Genomic DNA, 19,480 nt, shown 5'->3' with positions numbered 1-19,480 from the left:
ACCCGAGCCGTCTTCCATCGCGACTTCAGACCTATCTCCCCGACTCCTCAAGGACTAACGAGTAAAAACATCGATACTACGCGTAACGATGCACTATACTCAACACGAGCCGAAGTCATTTCATTGGGCGAGACATTCACCTCCTCGCGCAGAAGAAGGTGACACTCGAATCTCAGTCTCACACGTGAGACTAGCAAAAATGCTCAAAAGACAGACGAAGTTACAAGTAAATAACATAGTGTATGTACCACCTCCAACAGAATAAACGTGCTCAATCACGAATTCGTACATATTCTCAATAATATGTATAAATAAACCAATATTGGATCAAGGAAATAACCAACAATTCTCAATAATTGTTTCAAAATACTCCCATGGATTCATGCATTATTGCCGAACGCTATTTCCAACTCTGATGCTGTCTGAACGAACGTTCTGGAATCAATCATCATCAAAGGCCGAACGCTGCCGATGAACACCAAACCTTATTAACCGAGCTCCAAGGACGAACGCTCGAGATCAAGTCTAGTCGTACGTTACCTCAGACGAGTACTTCCTGAGGATTAACATCATCGAGAACGAACGCTCACAAACACAATTAAACCAAGGTCGAACGTCCAAAGTCCAGAAAACCCAGAAAACCTCCATTTTCATCCCCTTCTTCCCAGATTTGCATCAAATACAGATTATTTCAACAATTAATGAAATAAATCAAACTCCCCTTACCTCTTGAAGACTTCCATGTAAATTTTTGGGATCTAACTCCTCCCAGACGTGCAGATCAAGATCTCCTTGCAACCTCAACAATTCTTCACTTCCTCTCACCAGATGCCCAAAAGAATGCAGCACCAGAGATTCCAATGCATCACCACCTATGTCAAGTATTCATCAGTAGAAATCAGAATAAATGTAAAGTCTCAGCAGCTCAATGAAACATACCAAGGAATTTAATTAAGAAAGCTACCTGCATAGAGATTGGTTCTGTAGGAAATCACACTTATACATTTATTCTACAACTAAATACAAAAGTGATATCTAATAACAAAGTAACTATGCACACGACTTCAAAACTACTTAACTGAACTCATATTTGCGTCATTTGGGAGAAAATATAAAATCTTGACTATATATATATATATATATATATATATATATATATATATATATATATATATATATATATATATATATATATAAGAAACTGAATGAAATCAAGAAAAACAGGACATAACATAAGTACTCATACAAACACCAATTAAAAACTAACTACCTCATTTCTACAAGTTTCACAACTAATGAAAGCTAGAAAAAAAGTTAACTACTAAAATTGATCACAGATTCGAATTTTAACCTATTCACTAAAATCTATCAACTAAAACTATGCAGAATTATGAGTTACTAAACCAAGGGAAATATAACAAAAACTATCTCAACAAGTTCTAATTGGTAAAAATTAATGTAGAAAGCTTAAAAACAATACAAACAAATACTAAACAAAAATTCACTATGCAAAGTTGAATTTAAAACTAATCTACAAAATATAAATTAGAATGAACATATAAAATCTGATCAAACCTAATACTACTATAATACTCTAAACAACAACTAAGCAATTTCAAATTCATCTAACTAAGTTATGACTACAGGTACTTACAAACTTGCAACTAAAAATACAAAAACTAGCTTATGCCTAGAATAATGCTACTGAACATATCAAAGACATTTTAAATAATCAACTGAGCTTAGCAAACACGTGGTAATAAATACAATATATATGAAGATATCCCAAAAAAGATATTCCAATGCATCACCACCGATGCCAAGTATTCATCAATAGAAATCAGAATAAATGTAAGGTCCCAGCTCAATGAAATAAAAATAGACATAAAAATAATAATAAATACTCAAACCCCAAATACAAGCAAATGTCAACACATGAATGATGCAGAAAACTCCCACGTGTAGGGTAACTACTTCCAAGCGAGCAGCAAAATTAAGATGGAAAAAACACAGAAAACAGAAGGCAAGGGAATCCAAAAAAAAATTTACCTCTATGCTCATAATTCATTTTGTTGGATTGGCACCCTGCAAACCAGTATATATGAATTAAGCTCAAAAGAACAAAATGGTAGAAAATATTAATATATTACCTGTAGTGTTCAACTGAAGATTTAGTCACAATTGGTGCAGATTTCTTCCCGCGATAACCCATGTCAAATTCTTCATCAATTATCCAAGAAGGCTGCCAAAGGAGTTAGAATTAATATGTTGAAACAAAAGAAAGGTAAACTTTGTGGACAAAATAAAGGTAAACAAAAATCACGTGCTCCACTTTTGTTGTTTCTGGACAACTTTGTGCTCCTTTAATTCAATTCTTTTGGTCTGATTTTCAATCCTGCACACATATATCACACAACTTAATATTCTCTTGCCTAAACAGATTGCAAGATACAATGCACAAGATAAAGAATTCTCCCTTTCCCGGTCTTGCACAATTGACGTGGAAAATGGATCCTAGTTGCACTCAATTTTAAATCTTGTGCACTAACCTTCCTATTTTCATCAATCCAAAGCTGCACAGATATTTAAACTTCAATAAGTAGGGTATCGATTCAATACTATCACTTAAGACCTAAAACCGAAGCAACAATTCAAAACAAAGGTAAGTTAGACAACTTCCCTATTTGGATGGTTGTTTCTAGCCTGCTCCAAGCTCCACACTGAGGTGTTGTTGCTGTTGTCTACTCAGAAATACTTGAATCCAATTAGACTCTAATTGAGATGGAACTAAATGGAAATGAAGAATATAAATCAGCAAACAAATTTAAAAAATTGGAAGTGAATGTCGTAGTAGTAAACAATTTTAAAAGTTGAAGTAAATGCAATAGAAATTTTCTCTTTTGTTATCTTGATTGCGCTCCAGTTTAAGTAATCTGCACAAGAAACAATTAGCAAGTCAGTTACACTAAACTCTCTCAATTTGCCAATAGACTTAGGCCAAGTTAGCCTCACAAAACATAATAAAAATTTGATCTCCGACTGAACACAACTTTACATTGAACAAAACATTAGTAGGACAAACAATTGATAAAACTACAACTCTGTATATAGCTTATCTCAAACAAACAAAATAAATGACAAAAATAATGAGAGTGCATGATAAAAATGTCAGAGTACTAGCATAGATAGACAATAATCTACCTTGGGAGTTGTAAAACTCGAGTTTCTGCTTGAGTAAATCCAAACTGCTAAACATCCGGAGCACAGGTTCGAATCCGCATTTGCTTTGACCCAATGTCTGTAATAACATAAGTAACATCAACAAAATCATCAAACCTTTGCAATAGAACAATTGCACAAAAAACATGATACTTGGGCCCAAGCCCATCAAATAATTAAGGTCAAATACTAGAAGCTAGCCAAGGAAAGCATAATTGCAGGCAATGAAGGTGCACCAGTGCAAGGTCTAGGAGTGCTTAGCCCATCTTCACTTTAAAGCACGTGTATATCGTGCTCATTCTAGATCTTTAGCACCCACCTTATGCTTGCACACGTGGCATTAGATCCACATTTGTAGGAATCTTTTAGCACCGTTGATACCCAAAATAGGAGCTGAATTCCTTCTATAAATTCACTCCTAGATCTCCTTTGTAATCACTTTTGAAGAATATTGAGTTTTACTCTGCTCATGCATTTTCAGCACCTTAAACTCTGTCCAAAAGTCATTCCAATGAGCTTCCCTTCTTCATCTAGCTTCCTTCCAGTGGAAGGCCGCCTGAGCTAGCTTTCAACCTCCCAAACAACTCTTCAACCATCACTTATACAACTGATTTTCACTCTGCATCTCCGCTGCCCATCTCTGGTTTCCATTTTCCGCTGCATTCAACCTGTCACTCTTGCTGGAGCAACTCATCAAGTGGTATTCAGAGCCTAGGTTCTGCATCACGCTCCAGCTAAGTGTTCTTCCCATTCCATACTGTCATAAACACTTCCTTCGTGTTTTTCTTGAATCTGTGCACTGTTTCCTTAAGTTTTTCAATTCCAGTAGATTCCATTGTGTTGATTCGTTTGTTCCAGCTTTTAATTGCTTATTGTTCATCATTTCAATCGGATCAATTCATTGATTTGAGTCTTTTAATTTTTTTTTAAAATCTGCATTGTTTTGTCCAGTCATGTGATTTGCTTGAATTTTGTCAAAAATCCTGAGTAATTTTGGTGCCTGGATAAATCTGTGAAACTGGATGTGTTTTTCAATAGAAGCACATCAGATGAGCAATGATTAAAGAGCTCAAGTGCATCTTGAATTCCATCACAGTGCACTGCCAATTGATGTAGTTTTTGAATCTGCTTTAAATTTTCTGAACTACAACGTGTGGAAATTTGCTTTCTGGTTGTGTTTGAATTCTTGGACTGCGTTGTGTGCATACCATATGAACATTGTATTGTCTAAGACAATAAAAACTGGTTGCACCAGTCAGCAGAATCCAGAATTCATTGCTAGAGCAGTTGGACCGAGCTGCACACACTTTGATTGAGTCTTTTCCTGATTTTTGAATCTGTCCAGCTTAGAACTCACTTCTGGACATCTCTTAATGCATTTCTAGAGTCTTGTTCAAGTTTAATTTGCTGTCCTGGAGTCATAAAAGTTGTTTACAGTTTTGTTTGAATCCTCAGCTGAAGTTTGGTTGGTGAATTGGTAAAATTTGGTGTTAAAAGGCAACTGAACTAGTGAAATTTTGATTTGCTAGCATTTAGCCTCTGCTGGCAGCTTGCACAAGTCATATTTGGTAAACTAAAGTTGCTCGAACCATTAAATTGAAAGTCCAAACACGTTTGTGCAAATTGACCATCTAAACCACCAATTTTCAACACTTTTTCTGATATAAGTTGCAGATTTTGAAAATTCAGAGTTTGGTATGATTAATGCATCAGATTCAATGTTAGATTGGTAGCAAAAGCTTGGTTCAATTGAATTAAAAGAAGTGCACAATTCAAATCTTACCATAAACTGCACTGTAAAAAGCTGTTTGAACCTGTACTAAGCAAATTTGAAAACTCTGATGCACATTTTTCAGCCTTCTGCCAGGCATTTTGTCAAACACTTTGCCTAGTTTAAATTTGGGTTCGAATTGATCATAGCTGCAACTTATCTTTGTTTCTTGCTTTTCAAATCCACTCTAGATCCTTTCCTAAGTTCATTTTGAGTGCCACCATTTATTGGAAACATTGATTTAAGTTGTTTGAAAATCCTGCACATAAGCTGTTTGATAAAACTACAGTTGTGCATTCTGGTTTAACAGTTTTCGGGCAGCAGCAGTGTTGATTTTCTGGCTTAATAATTGATTATTGGTGGTTTGTATGAGCTCTATGTTGGGTGCAGAACTATCTCAAAACGTCCCACAACACTGGTAGCATCTTAGGGAGTGGATTGGAGCAAGGAAAGATCAACCTTGGGGCTGATTTTTGGTGCACAGAACCACGTTCTTCACTGGTCTGCATAAAATCTGGTTGCTGCAACAGCAGCATATTTCACTTAGCAGCTGTGAGATTAGTGTGAATCAACCAAATTCACTTCCTTTGAGAGAAGCCAGAGCTGTACACCACTTTTACTTTCTATTCTCTTGATTGTTTGATTTCTATTTCTTGCAAAAATACTTGTAATTGGCCATTAAATAAGTGACTTGGAAGAATTCACAAGTGTTCTTCCATCACTTGCAAACTTTGCTTTTAATTGTTCATATAAAATTGGTAGACAGTGAGTGTGTCTTGGATACAAAGTTCCAAGCCTCACTTAGGAGATCTCACTTCTTTCAATTTTTGGAAGCGCATAGGCCAAGTCTTAGAAGTCCGCATTTAGGGTCTAGTTTTCTTTGAGTTTGAGTGTGTCTTTAAACATTTAATGAATTTAGAGGTAATTTTGATTTAAAGAGTTTTAGTAAGTAACTAGGGATATATTTGGCAAGGCAAGACTTCGTATTTAAGCAACCTATACGGTTCACCTCTCTTACCTGGAATATTGTCCTCAAGTGAAAAAATTCTAGTCTTTACTTCAAGAAAACTTTTAAGTTCATCAAAATGTCTGGAAGACAATCCCCTAGAATTAGTGATCCTCCCAAAGATCAATTTTCATTCCAAACTCTCGTCAATCAACTCAATGAGATTGAGAGAAAAATAAGTCAAGAAAAAGTCCAAAGAGAGCTACATAGTGCCATGGTTGAAAATGAGTTGAAACTTTTGAGAAAGGAACAAGTCCGAATTAGGGAGAGAAGTTATAGTGGAGAGTCCCAATATGAACAAGAGGCCTTAAGAGTAGGAGAATATTATCATCAACCTTCTTCATCAAGAAGACATAGGAGGGAATTTGAAAATCCTCCTACCCTTAAGGAAGTTAATGTAGTATTGCCTCATTTTCATGGAAAAGATAATGTTGAGGCTTACCCAGATTGGGAAATGAAGGTAGAGCAAATTTGTGCTTGCCATCAAGTGGGAGAAGAAAGAAAAGTCTCTCTTGCTACCCTAAGTTTTCAAGGATATGCAATGCACTGGTGGACTGCTACAGTCCAAGAGAGACTAAGACAGCGACTTCCTCCAATAAAACATTGGAATGAGCTTACAAATGCCCTTCGGAAAAGGCACATGCCCTCCTACTACAAAAGAGAACTCATGGATAAACTCCAAAATTGCAACAACAGTCTATGTCTGTTGAAGAAAGAAACTAAGTAAAATTACCTGGATAAATTCCATCTTCATTTTTCATGAGGAGTTCACACATGCCATAAAACACGATCTAGGATGTTAAGGAGTGAAAACACTGCACAAATAAAAGAAACATCAGAATCAAAAAAATTAGGATAATAATTTCAACCAAAGAAAACATTTACCTAAAAGCAAACAACTCCCAAACTGACTTTGCATTAGGCATCTTTAGGAATGTCTGACGCATATTCTTTGTTAGTCAACAGAATATAATCTTTTTGAATTTCTGCGTGAAATCAAAGGTTAAAAATATTCAAAGGCAAGTTATCTGCAGTATAGTATAGAAAAATATGATAGGAACATACTAAATTTGTATTTTTGGGAGCCTTTCAGCTTCTCAAACAATCGCCCTTCATCCATAGCCTTTGCCCGTAAACTACAAGTCTCATAATTTTCCCATAGATAAAAAAAGAAAGGAAAAGAAAAATCAACCTTAATTATCCCAAATGCATGCAAGCAAGAAGACAGTATTTAAAAATCAAAGTATGCAGACAACAATTGTGACAAATCTCATTCATAGACAGGACATCAAATTGCATACATCATACAAATCCTGAATGGCCCTAAAATGAAGGTGGAAAATTGCATAACCCACCGGTCCTAGGATATGAGGTGTTTCGGTCTCTCTCTATAGTATGTCAATATAAGAATAACCTCAGACTTCAACATCTAGGTGTTTAACTCTCAACACATTATGCAAATTTACCCTATCATAAACTTGGAAAACTTCTAATCGCACCAATTGAATTAGAAATACACTCGAGATCAATAGGACTGCAATCAAGGCTTGTAATGTGGCCAAGGTATAGGTGAGGTAGAAAGAGATAAAAATCAAGTCCAAAATCAAAGAGAGGTGTTATGAAAAATGAATGCATAAATCATTCATGAATGCATAACATAAACAATAAATGTTCTGAAATGTAAATAAACAGCAATGCATCACACTGTGGAATACTTGAATGAAAAGATGAAAAGATATCTCTACCATAATGTTTTGATTTTATTTGTGCGCCTCATCCTCTTTCGGAAACTTAAATTTCCGTTTCAAAAAAATCTACAAAATACAACAAGTAAGCAATGTTAAAAAGAAAACAACCACAACAACAAAACCATTAGTTGAAGCAATTCAAACTTTGAGAACAAATTTGAACTCAAATGGCAGAGCACTAAGTTCTAACCTTTAAGGCCTAAGTCTTATGTCTTAGTATACTAAGCCCTAATCCCTAATCATACTTTGACCTAAGCCTTTAAGCCCTATGCCCTATGCCCTATGCCCTATGCCCTATGCCCTATGCCCTATGCCCTATGCCCTATGCCCTATGCCCTATGCCCTATGCCCTATGCCCTATGCCCTATGCCCTATGCCCTATGCCCTATGCCCTATGCCCTATGCCCTATGCCCTATGCCCTATGCCCTACGCCCTACGCCCTACGCCCTATGCCCTACGCCCTATGCCTCCAAATGGTACTCAAACAATGCTAAACAATTCTTGGTTCAAAATAAATAGTGTCATAAGGAGAACATAAGATTTCTTATCTGTCACTACTACAATTGAAGGAGTAGCTCTTGGGAGTCGAGGGACACAACAGTGCCAATAATGAGGGTGGTAGCGTTGGAAACAACTACGACTTCATCGACTAGTACATAATTCAAGCCTCCAAGCTACACAATAAAGAAAAATCATGATAAGACAAACAATTTTCAATTGCGGACAATTACTACAACTAATTATATTTGAAGACATAACAAATCAAATGCAATATTGTACCTTATCTTTCATCTTCAACCAAACATTTGTTACATTTTGATCGTTGACAGTTATTGGTGGACCCAAACACTGGGTAACAGTTTCCATTTCAGCAAGTATCTTATTCTTTCTTAAAGCCAATAAAATTCAATTAGTTTTAGAGCAATAATGAACTTGAATAATTTCATAGTGAAAAAGATAAACATAATAACTCATCGGTAGATAACGAAATTTTTTCTAAAATGAACGAGAAATATATGGAATTACAAATTTCAAAGAATACCTTTTATGAAGTCAACTACTTTCTCCGCTCCTAGTTGGGTTGCAAAGTATTTATTGCGAAGACTCCCACAAGATGTACAAATCACTTGTAACAAAACAAATAGAAAGACATAGTAAAATTATCATGGTTAATTGCACAATTGATATTATAGACAAGAAACTCTTCCTTTACAACAAGGGAACAATTATAAAACTGGTTCCACTCTACCTAGTGTTATTTTGAACTGTGACAAACACTCTTTAAAATATTATAACATATGTAATCCTTGGATAAAAATAAAATACCAATATTTGGTGATAAAAAATCATTTTCAACTAAGAGCATATGTTTGTGTCACCATCACATGGAAATCAAATTAATGACATTTTTCTTGAAAAGTGGTAGCATGATATAAGTTTGATTCTCATATTTAAAAAGAACATACCATATCCTTGTCGGACATTACAAGAAGTCACAACCCGTAAGTAACCTTCCCCACATGTGCAGATAAACGTGTTGCTCCAGACAAAATAAGACGAACTCTACCTCCTAAACCCTCCTTTGCCCGATGATGATTAGCAAAGCCGTAATCCATTGTATGCACAAAACAGTTGGTACTAATTATCCACCACACCTCATTAAATTGTAGAATTTTGTACATATTATCCACCACACCTTACTAAATTGTAGAATTTTGAAAGCTGGTAAATTAAAGCTCACCAATTCCGGTAGGGATTATGGCTAGGGCATGAGCGTTTCTTTCTTATATCAAGGATGTTTTAGATGAACTATCATTCAACCCCTGCAGCCACGAAAAAGAATGAAGTTTAAGAAAAACATAATCTTAAATAATTGAACTTCTATTAAGGTTTTACCACAAGTCTCAAGTTGTATGCTTATTTTAGAGCTAAGATTAGGGTAAGAGTTATGATTAGGGTTAGAGTAAGGATTATGATTATGGTCAAGGATGCGATTAAGGATTAAATAGAAAAAAAATATTACATGGCCACAAATGTTGCAACTTTTCTCACAACATCAAAGCTTTTGAGATAACAGTTCCTTGATAGCAGCAACTCTTTGTACAATAATAGATGACAAAAGTAAATTTTAATTGCATTTGAGTATAAGCATGAACATGGTGTAGAAACAAGATAACGAAGGGGTGACATACCCAAGGTATCGTATAAAGGTACACAATAAAGTCCGAGTCCATGAGCATTGCAGGCTGGCGATTTTTTTGTCAACACATGATAAAGACCATTGGGTGAAAGTAGTTCAGGAGCCAAGGATACCCATAACTGGCACAATATAAGCATAGAGATATAATTAAAGAATTGAAACTCTCTGAATAGAGTAGATATTCAATATATCAAAAACAAAACTTCATTGCAGAAATATCTTATTCTCTTTCAGCTCAATCAAGATCAAACTCTCACCAAATAAACAACAAAATAGACATAAAAATTGTAATAAATACTCAAACCCCAAATACAAGTAAATGTCAACACATGAATACTGCAGAAAACTCCCACATGTAGGGTAACTACTTCCAGGCAAGCAGCAAAATTAAGATGGAAAAAGCACAGAAAACAAAAGGCAAGGGAATTAAAAAAAAATTTACCTCCATGCTCATAATTCATTCTGCCGGATTGGCACCCTGCAAACCAGTATATATATGAATTAAGCTCAAAAGAACAAAATGCTAGAAAATAAAAAAATTATCATATCATATGCAAAAAAACAAAATATCAAAACATATAAACAAGGATCCAATATGCAAACTTATGTACAAAAGGGGAATCTGTCATATGCTAAGCACTTCAACACATGAAATCAAGTTTTTGAATCAACTAAAAATTACCTAAAGAAAAAAAGATTAATATAGTACCTGTATTGTTCAACTGAAGATTTAGTCACAATTGGTGCAGATTTCTTCTCGCGATAACCCATGCCAAATTCTTCAGCAATTACCCATGAAGGCTGCCAAAGGAGTTAGAATTAATATGTTGAAACAAAATAAAGGTAAACTTTGTGGACAAAATAAAGGTAAACAAAAATCACGTGCTCCACTTTTGTTGTTTCAGGACAACTTTGTGCTCCTTTAATTCCATTCTTTTGGTCTGATTTTCAATCCTGCACAAATATATCACACAACTTAATATTCTCTTGGCTAAACAGATTGCAAGATACAATGCACAAGATAAAGAATTCTCCCTTTCCCGGTCTTGCACAATTGACGTGGAAAATGGATCCTAGTTGCACTTAATTTACAATCTTGTGCACTAAGCTTCCTATTCTCATCAATCCAAAGCTGCACAGATATTTAAACTTCAATCAGTAGGGTATCCATTCAATACTATCACTTAAGAGCTAAAACCGAAGCAACAATTCAAAACAAGGGTAAGTTAGACAACTTCCCTATTTGGATGGTTGTTTCTAGCCTGCTCCAAGCTCCACACTGAGGTGTTGTTGCTGCTGTCTACTCAGAAATACTTGACTCCAATTAGACTCTAATTGAGATGGAACTAAATGGCAATCAAGAATATACCAAAATCAAACTGACATCTGCACATAAATCATCAAACAAATTTAAAAAATTGGAAGTGAATGTCGTAGTAGTAAACAATTTTAAAAGTTGAAGTAAATGCAATAGAAATTTTCTCTTTTGTTATCTTGATTGCACTCCAGTTTAAGCAATCTGCACAAGAAACAATTAGCAAGTCAGTTAGGCTTACAGGTTCATCTTAAGTTGTACTACATAGAAACTATAAATTGCACTAATCTATCACATATACAACATAAAAGCTATCTAAACATATTCAAAATGGTTCAAACAGTCTAAGAACTACTACAATATCTATTTCTATCACAAACCAAAAATTTGTCTACCTAAAGCCTAACTTACTTGACAGTCTTAAGTTAAAATGCAAGAATTGTAACTACCCTATAATAAAACCTCAAGGTAAGTGCCAAAACAAGTTTTGAATGTTAAAAGGTTACAAAAGACTGAACAAGTTACTAAGAATCATTAGCAAATCAAAATATACCTATACTACTAAAAATTACAGCACTAACTAATAAAATTAGGCTAATAAAACTGCACTAGTTCTAAAATATGATTTTAACACTACCTAATAACAAAGTAACTATGCACACAACTTTAAAATCAGTTAACTGAACTAACTGAACTCATATTTGCTTCAAAAGGGTGAAAATATACAATCTGACTATATAAATCTAAGAAACTGGATTAAATCAACAAAACAGCACATAACAATAAGTACTCCTACAAACACAACTTAAAAACTAACTAACCTGATTCCTACAGGTTTCAAACAACTAATAAAAGCTAGAAACAAAGTTAACTACTATAATTCATGCTAGATTCGAATTTTGACCTATTCACTAAAATCTATCCACTAAAACTACGCCTTTTTGAAAGCTATGCAGAATTATGACTTACTAAACCAAGGGAAATGTAACAGAAGCTATCTCAACAAGTTCTAATAGGTAAAAATTAATGTAGAAAGCTTAAAAACAATACAAAAAGTACTATACAAAAATTCACTATGCAAAGCTGAAATTTAAAACTAATCTAATAACTATAAATTAGAATGAACATATAAAATCTGAACAAACCTAATACTACTATAATCAACTAAACAATAACTGAGCAATTTCAAATTCATCTAACTATGTTATGACTACAGGTATTTACAAACATGAAACTAAAAATACAAAAACTAGCTTATGCCTAGACTAATGCTACTGAATAGATCAAAGACCAAAAAGATCCTGCAATTCTTATTAATATCAGATTTTAAATAATGATTTGAGCATAGCAAACACGTAGTATTAAATATCATATATATGAAGATATCCCAAAAGAATGCAGCACCAGAGATTCCAATGCATCACCACCTATGTCAAGTATTCATCAGTATAAATCAGAATAAATGTAAAGTCTCAGCAGCTCAATGAAACATACCAAGGAATTTAATTAAGAAAGCTACCTGCATAGAGATTGGTTCTGTAGGAAATCACACTTATACATTTATTCTACAACTAAATACAAAAGTGATATCTAATAACAAAGTAACTATGCACACGACTTCAAAATTACTTAACTGAACTCATATTTGCGTCATTTGGGAGAAAATATAAAATCTTGACTATATATATATATATATATATATATATATATATATATATATATATATATATATATATATATATATAAGAAACTGAATGACATCAAGAAAAACAACACATAACATAAGTACTCATACAAACACCAATTAAAACTAACTACCTCATTTCTACAAGTTTCACAACTAATGAAAGCTAGAAAAAGAGTTAACTACTAAAATTGATCACAGATTCGAATTTTAACCTATTCACTAAAATCTATCACTAAAACTATGCCTATTTAAAAGCTATGCAGAATTATGAGTTACTAAACCAAGGGAAATATACAAAAACTATCTCAACAAGTTCTAATTGGTAAAAATTAATGTAGAAAGCTTAAAAACAATACAAACAAATACTAAACAAAATTCACTATGCAAAGTTGAATTTAAAACTAATCTACAAATATAAATTAGAATGAACATATAAAATCTGATCAAACCTAATACTACTATAATACTCTAAACAACAACTAAGCAATTTCAAATTCATCTAACTAAGTTATGACTATAGGTACTTACAAACTTGCAACTAAAAATACAAAACTAGCTTATGCCTAGAATAATGCTACTGAACATATCAAAGACAAAAGAGATCCTACAATTCTTTTTAATATTAGATTTTAAATAATCAACTGAGCTTAGCAAACACGTGGTAATAAATACATATATATGATATCCCAAAAAATATTCCAATGCATCACCACCGATGCCAAGTATTCATCAATAGAAATCAGAATAAATGTAAGGTCCCAGCTCAATGAAATAAAAATAGACATAAAAATAATAATAAATCTCAAACCCCAAATACAAGCAAATGTCAACACATGAATGATGCAGAAAACTCCCACGTGTAGGGTAACTACTTCCAAGCGAGCAGCAAAATTAAGATGGAAAAAACACAGAAAACAGAAGGCAAGGGAATCCAAAAAAAAATTTACCTCTATGCTCATAATTCATTTTGTTGGATTGGCACCCTGCAAACCAGTATATATGAATTAAGCTCAAAAGAACAAAATGGTAGAAAATAAAAATATTATCATATCATATGCAAAAAAACAAAATCAAAACATATAACAAGGATTCAATATGCAAACTTATGTACAAAAGGGGAATCTCTCATATGCTAAGCACTTCAACTCATGACACCAAGCTTTTGAATCAACTAAGAATTACCTAAGGAAAAAAAGATTAATATATTACCTGTAGTGTTCAACTGAAGATTTAGTCACAATTGGTGCAGATTTCTTCCCGCGATAACCCATGTCAAATTCTTCATCAATTATCCAAGAAGGCTGCCAAAGGAGTTAGAATTAATATGTTGAAACAAAAGAAAGGTAAACTTTGTGGACAAATAAAGGTAAACAAAATCACGTGCTCCACTTTTGTTGTTTCTGGACAACTTTGTGCTCCTTTAATTCAATTCTTTTGGTCTGATTTTCAATCCTGCACACATATATCACACAGCTTAATATTCTCTTGCCTAAACAGATTGCAAGATACAATGCACAAGATAAAGAATTCTCCCTTTCCCGGTCTTGCACAATTGACGTGGAAAATGGATCCTAGTTGCACTCAATTTTAAATCTTGTGCACTAACCTTCCTATTTTCATCAATCCAAAGCTGCACAGATATTTAAACTTCAATAAGTAGGGTATCGATTCAATACTATCACTTAAGACCTAAAACCGAAGCAACAATTCAAAACAAAGGTAAGTTAGACAACTTCCCTATTTGGATGGTTGTTTCTAGCCTGCTCCAAGCTCCACACTGAGGTGTTGTTGCTGTTGTCTACTCAGAAATACTTGAATCCAATTAGACTCTAATTGAGATGGAACTAAATGGAAATGAAGAATATAAATCAGCAAACAAATTTAAAAAATTGGAAGTGAATGTCGTAGTAGTAAACAATTTTAAAAGTTGAAGTAAATGCAATAGAAATTTTCTCTTTTGTTATCTTGATTGCGCTCCAGTTTAAGTAATCTGCACAAGAAACAATTAGCAAGTCAGTTACACTAAACTCTCTCAATTTGCCAATAGACTTAGGCCAAGTTAGCCTCACAAAACATAATAAAAATTTGATCTCCGACTGAACACAACTTTACATTGAACAAAACATTAGTAGGACAAACAATTGATAAAACTACAACTCTGTATATAGCTTATCTCAAACAAACAAAATAAATGACAAAAATAATGAGAGTGCATGATAAAAATGTCAGAGTACTAGCATAGATAGACAATAATCTACCTTGGGAGTTGTAAAACTCGAGTTTCTGCTTGAGTAAATCCAAACTGCTAAACATCCGGAGCACAGGTTCGAATCCGCATTTGCTTTGACCCAATGTCTGTAATAACATAAGTAACATCAACAAAATCATCAAACCTTTGCAATAGAACAATTGCACAAAAAACATGATACTTGGGCCCAAGCCCATCAAATAATTAAGGTCAAATACTAGAAGCTAGCCAAGGAAAGCATAATTGCAGGCAATGAAGGTGCACCAGTGCAAGGTCTAGGAGTGCTTAGCCCATCTTCACTTTAAAGCACGTGTATATGGTGCTCATTCTAGATCTTTAGCACCCACCTTATGCTTGCACACGTGGCATTAGATCCACATTTGTAGGAATCTTTTAGCACCGTTGATACCCAAAATAGGAGCTGAATTCCTTCTATAAATTCACTCCTAGATCTCCTTTGTAATCACTTTTGAAGAATATTGAGTTTTACTCTGCTCATGCATTTTCAGCACCTTAAACTCTGTCCAAAAGTCATTCCAATGAGCTTCCCTTCTTCATCTAGCTTCCTTCCAGTGGAAGGCCGCCTGAGCTAGCTTTCAACCTCCCAAACAACTCTTCAACCATCACTTATACAACTGATTTTCACTCTGCATCTCCGCTGCCCATCTCTGGTTTCCATTTTCCGCTGCATTCAACCTGTCACTCTTGCTGGAGCAACTCATCAAGTGGTATTCAGAGCCTAGGTTCTGCATCACGCTCCAGCTAAGTGTTCTTCCCATTCCATACTGTCATAAACACTTCCTTCGTGTTTTTCTTGAATCTGTGCACTGTTTCCTTAAGTTTTTCAATTCCAGTAGATTCCATTGTGTTGATTCGTTTGTTCCAGCTTTTAATTGCTTTATTGTTCATCATTTCAATCGGATCAATTCATTGATTTGAGTCTTTTAATTTTTTTTTAAAATCTGCATTGTTTTGTCCAGTCATGTGATTTGCTTGAATTTTGTCAAAAATCCTGAGTAATTTTGGTGCCTGGATAAATCTGTGAAACTGGATGTGTTTTTCAATAGAAGCACATCAGATGAGCAATGATTAAAGAGCTCAAGTGCATCTTGAATTCCATCACAGTGCACTGCCAATTGATGTAGTTTTTGAATCTGCTTTAAATTTTCTGAACTACAACGTGTGGAAATTTGCTTTCTGGTTGTGTTTGAATTCTTGGACTGCGTTGTGTGCATACCATATGAACATTGTATTGTCTAAGACAATAAAAACTGGTTGCACCAGTCAGCAGAATCCAGAATTCATTGCTAGAGCAGTTGGACCGAGCTGCACACACTTTGATTGAGTCTTTTCCTGATTTTTGAATCTGTCCAGCTTAGAACTCACTTCTGGACATCTCTTAATGCATTTCTAGAGTCTTGTTCAAGTTTAATTTGCTGTCCTGGAGTCATAAAAGTTGTTTACAGTTTTGTTTGAATCCTCAGCTGAAGTTTGGTTGGTGAATTGGTAAAATTGGTGTTAAAAGGCAACTGAACTAGTGAAATTTTGATTTGCTAGCATTTAGCCTCTGCTGGCAGCTTGCACAAGTCATATTTGGTAAACTAAAGTTGCTCGAACCATTAAATTGAAAGTCCAAACACGTTTGTGCAAATTGACCATCTAAACCACCAATTTTCAACACTTTTTCTGATATAAGTTGCAGATTTTGAAAATTCAGAGTTTGGTATGATTAATGCATCAGATTCAATGTTAGATTGGTAGCAAAAGCTTGGTTCAATTGAATTAAAAGAAGTGCACAATTCAAATCTTACCATAAACTGCACTGTAAAAAGCTGTTTGAACCTGTACTAAGCAAATTTGAAAACTCTGATGCACATTTTTCAGCCTTCTGCCAGGCATTTTGTCAAACACTTTGCCTAGTTTAAATTTGGGTTCGAATTGATCATAGCTGCAACTTATCTTTGTTTCTTGCTTTTCAAATCCACTCTAGATCCTTTCCTAAGTTCATTTTGAGTGCCACCATTTATTGGAAACATTGATTTAAGTTGTTTGAAAATCCTGCACATAAGCTGTTTGATAAAACTACAGTTGTGCATTCTGGTTTAACAGTTTTTCGGGCAGCAGCAGTGTTGATTTTCTGGCTTAATAATTGATTATTGGTGGTTTGTATGAGCTCTATGTTGGGTGCAGAACTATCTCAAAACGTCCCACAACACTGGTAGCATCTTAGGGAGTGGATTGGAGCAAGGAAAGATCAACCTTGGGGCTGATTTTTGGTGCACAGAACCACGTTCTTCACTGGTCTGCATAAAATCTGGTTGCTGCAACAGCAGCATATTTCACTTAGCAGCTGTGAGATTAGTGTGAATCAACCAAATTCACTTCCTTTGAGAGAAGCCAGAGCTGCACACCACTTTTACTTTCTATTCTCTTGATTGTTTGATTTCTATTTCTTGCAAAAATACTTGTAATTGCCATTAAATAAGTGACTTGGAGAAGAATTCACAAGTGTTCTTCCATCACTTGCAAACTTTGCTTTTAATTGTTCATATAAAATTGGTAGACAGTGAGTGTGTCTTGGATACAAGTTCCAAACTATACGGTTCACCTCTCTTACCTGGAATATTGTCCTCAAGTGAAAAAATTCTAGTCTTTACTTCAAGAAACTTTTAAGTTCATCAAAAGTCTGGAAGACAATCCCCTAGAATTAGTGATCCTCCCAAAGATCAATTTTCATTCCAAACTCTCGTCAATCACTCAATGAGATTGAGAGAAAAATAAGTCAAGAAAAAGTCCAAAGAGAGCTACATAGTGCCATGGTTGAAAATGAGTTGAAACTTTTGAGAAAGGAACAGTCCGAATTAGGGAGAGAAGTTATAGTGGAGAGTCCCAATATGAACAAGAGGCCTTAAGAGTAGGAGAATATTATCATCAACCTTCTTCATCAAGAAGACATAGGAGGGAATTTAAAATCCTCCTACCCTAAGGAAGTTAATGTAGTATTGCCTCATTTTCATGGAAAAGATAATGTTGAGGCTTACCCAGATTGGGAAATGAAGGTAGAGCAAATTTGTGCTTGCCATCAAGTGGGAGAAAAGAAGAAAGTCTCTCTTGCTACCCTAAGTTTTCAAGGATATGCAATGCACTGGTGGACTGCTACAGTCCAAGAGAGACTAAGACAGCGACTTCCTCCAATAAAACATTGGAATGAGCTTACAAATGCCCTTCGGAAAAGGCACATGCCCTCCTACTACAAAGAGAACTCATGGATAACTCCAAAATTGCAACAACAGTCTATGTCTGTTGAAGAAAGAAACTAAGTAAAATTACCTGGATAAATTCCATCTTCATTTTTCATGAGGAGTTCACACATGCCATAAAACACGATCTAGGATGTTAAGGAGTGAAAACACTGCACAAATAAAAGAAACATCAGAATCAAAAAAATTAGGATAATAATCAACCAAGAAAACATTACCTAAAAGCAAACAACTCCCAAACTGACTTTGCATTAGGCATCTTTAGGAATGTCTGACGCATATTCTTTGTTAGTCAACAGAATATAATCTTTTTGAATTTCTGCGTGAAATCAAAGGTTAAAAATATTCAAAGGCAAGTTATCTGCAGTATAGTATAGAAAAATATGATAGGAACATACTAAATTTTATTTTTGGGAGCCTTTCAGCTTCTCAAACAATCGCCCTTCATCCATAGCCTTTGCCCGTAAACTACAAGTCTCATAATTTTCCCATAGATAAAAAAAGAAAGGAAAAGAAAAAATCAACCTTAATTATCCCAAATGCATGCAAGCAAGAAGACAGTATTTAAAAATCAAAGTATGCAGACAACAATTGTGACAAATCTCATTCATAGACAGGACATCAAATTGCATACATCATACAAATCCTGAATGGCCCTAAAATGAAGGTGGAAAATTGCATAACCCACCGGTCCCAGGATATAGGTGTTTCGGTCTCTCTCTATAGTATGTCAATATAAGATACCCTCAGACTTCAACATCTAGGTGTTTAACTCTCAACACATTATGCAAATTTACCCTATCATAAACTTGGAAAACTTCTAATCGCACCAATTGAATTAGAAATACACTCGAGATCAATAGGACTCAATCAAGGCTTGTAATGTGGCCAAGGTATAGGTGAGGTAGAAAGAGATAAAAATCAAGTCCAAAATCAAAGAGAGGTGTTATGAAAAATGAATGCATAAATCATTCATGAATGCATAACATAAACAATAAATGTTCTGAAATGTAAATAAACAGCAA

The 19,480-nt window shown here is 34.5% G+C and overlaps 1 long non-coding RNA gene across 2 annotated transcripts; it reads right to left on the bottom strand.

Moving 5' to 3' along the window:
• Window positions 1-209: 209 nt before the first annotated feature.
• LOC148197290 (uncharacterized) lies at window positions 210-2,695 on the bottom strand. Of its 2 annotated transcripts, none has more exons than XR_015780432.1 (3): window positions 2,151-2,695; window positions 727-872; window positions 210-556 (listed from the first exon to the last, which is right to left on the bottom strand). It is a non-coding gene; the product is annotated as an uncharacterized LOC148197290 (long non-coding RNA). The 2 variants fall into 2 exon arrangements; XR_015780431.1 differs by lacking the exon at window positions 2,151-2,695 and adding an exon at window positions 2,050-2,137.
• Window positions 2,696-19,480: the final 16,785 nt, after the last annotated feature.

The sequence above is a fragment of the Vigna umbellata genome, chromosome 6 (genome assembly GCF_029865625.1).
Source record: "Vigna umbellata cultivar VRB3 chromosome 6, Vumbellata_1.0, whole genome shotgun sequence".
Lineage (NCBI taxonomy): Eukaryota > Viridiplantae > Streptophyta > Magnoliopsida > Fabales > Fabaceae > Vigna > Vigna umbellata.
The sequence above is the reverse complement of the archived record's forward strand: the minus strand, read 5'-3'. Positions and strand labels throughout refer to the sequence as shown.